General features: G+C 37.6%; 1 long non-coding RNA gene across 1 annotated transcript in view; it reads left to right on the top strand.

The window, feature by feature from the left end:
* LOC106521763 (uncharacterized) overlaps positions 1-2141 on the top strand; it is a 22889-nt gene that overhangs the window by 5072 nt on the left and 15676 nt on the right. The window contains exon 2 of the long non-coding RNA XR_001310705.1: positions 1593-1678. This is a non-coding gene — a long non-coding RNA (uncharacterized LOC106521763). The remainder of the gene's footprint in view (positions 1-1592; positions 1679-2141) is intronic.

Here is a 2141-nt window from a genome sequence, read left to right as displayed (position 1 = left end):
AAAAAATAGGCTAAAAATAATTACTCCACTAAAGTATAAATAACCAAAATTTCTACTTAAGTAACAAAGTATTTGTACTTAGTTACTTGACTCCTCTGTGAACCACCCAATGCCTTTTGATAACATTTTCTGAAATGAATCATTAAGRGTATACCTACAGTGATTAGTTTTTGTCTATTGCAGTTAAGCTGACCACCACAGCTAATTGACCTTAGCTAACACATAAATGGCTCTAACCCAGTTCTAATGGCAATGGCTGACTTTCACTCACATATTTTAAGACTGATGTCTTCCTTTATGTTTTTTGAAAGTTTAACAAGCAACTGAAAACCTTTCTCAGCACCTTTCTCAAATGAATTTAGCTTAAAACGCCAACATGAAAGTGGGGCTGGCGATATGCATTAATTCAAGAACTATACTAGGTCTTTATTGGGGGTCATATTGTTTTTGTACCGCTTATTTATTTTAAATCTTTTCAAGATATTTGGTCAACTGTATCATGGAAACAGGTGCACCAATCAACAGGAATGTAGATGTGTACGACACTGCGCCACCCAACAGTTTTACGTTAAGCACCATATTTGAGGAGGGGGCTCCATCAGAATAAGGGGTGTCTGGACTAACAAAAATGCCTGTAACTCAATTCAGCATAGGAGCTTTAGATTTTTTTATGTTAATTAGCTCTGATGAAGGGCTGTCCATCGGGCCCACTAATTAGCGACCCCCATCCAAAGTGAAAAAAATGTGTAAAAGTYTCAAAATTTGATAAAATTTAACAGATTAATGCCAATTCCATGCATTTGAAAATGAGCAGCAGTCTGAAAGCAGTGATGCATTGATACGATGCAGATAAAAAAACAGCACCCTTTTTGGACTAAACAAAACCCAGCATGTGTTTAATTCAGGCTGCAGTGTGGTGTGATGTCAACAGGACATCTATTGTTTTGTGTTTCTTTTTTCTCGGGCAGCACTGAGTGACTCACATTTTCCAAACGAATCAGCTAAAACACGTTCTCAAATGTTTCTCCAAAGCCAAATTGGATATTTCCTGGAAACAGAGACCTCTAAATTTATCTGAACAACAGTAGCAGCCTGTTGCTTGACTCCTGCAGAGARCCTGTGTGAATGCCACAATATGAGTGTGCTCTACCTACAATGAAATATCCCAGTAATTATTCACTTGGCAGCAGCTTTAGTGCTGCAGAGTGAATAGACCCTCATTAACCTCCTCTGGACTGCARAAAAGTGCAAATGTAAGAGTGCTGTCATGGCCCTGAACTATATCAATTACAAAAGAATGGCTTCTGAAAAATGTATTAGTGCTCGTCATTTTCCTATTTGGATGCTGGTCAACTATGTGGCTCACACATTTGAATAGCAATCTGAAGCAGATCATTGCTTGATTAAAATGTTTACACTCAGAAGCAGCTAAACGTGTAAAGGAAGGCAGAGGCTATGAGAGGAAGATGACAGGACATGGTCTCATGCCCTCCACGAGGCAAATGGTGCCAAAGTTTCTGTGGAGGGAGAGATTTGTAAAACACAAACATTACAACAATGGTTGGAGCATAATCTGTCCAATCTCATTACAGGCTGGAACCATCCTCAGAGAGAGATGCACGCGCTGAGATAAGAGAAGAATCTGTTCCTGTGTTTGAGAAGGAAGAAAAAAAAAGAGGTGTGTGGGAGAGAAAAGATGGCAGAAGGCAGACATGAAGATCAGGCTAACAGAGACATGAGTGATTTTTGTTTTTGTYAGATGCAGAAAAGCAGTTGTCAGCAACTGAAAATACTTTACTTTATACATTAGGTTGGAAAAAAATCTAACAAATAATGATTCATTTCTTCGAATTTTTAAAAATTCATTTGGTGATAAGACCTTTTACTAATGGTACAGACATTTCTACATCTTTCCTTTGATGGTGGGCAATAACAAAGAGCTAATTTAAGCAATTATCACATTTTCTATTAGTTCATTTAAAATGCATGCTGGGATTAAGTATCTATCTGTCCTTCTGACACTTGACAGAGAACAGGATTTTAAAGTGACACAAGTTAAAACATATAGTGTTTACACAGACATGGACAAAGAAAAATTGCAGGAATGTGCATAACTGTGACAGATCTGGGTGGTATATATA

This window comes from Austrofundulus limnaeus, unplaced genomic scaffold (assembly GCF_001266775.1).
Source record: "Austrofundulus limnaeus strain Quisiro unplaced genomic scaffold, Austrofundulus_limnaeus-1.0 Scaffold115, whole genome shotgun sequence".
Classification (NCBI taxonomy): domain Eukaryota; kingdom Metazoa; phylum Chordata; class Actinopteri; order Cyprinodontiformes; family Rivulidae; genus Austrofundulus; species Austrofundulus limnaeus.
Note: the sequence above shows the minus strand (reverse complement) of the source record. Positions and strands in the feature narration are given on the sequence as shown.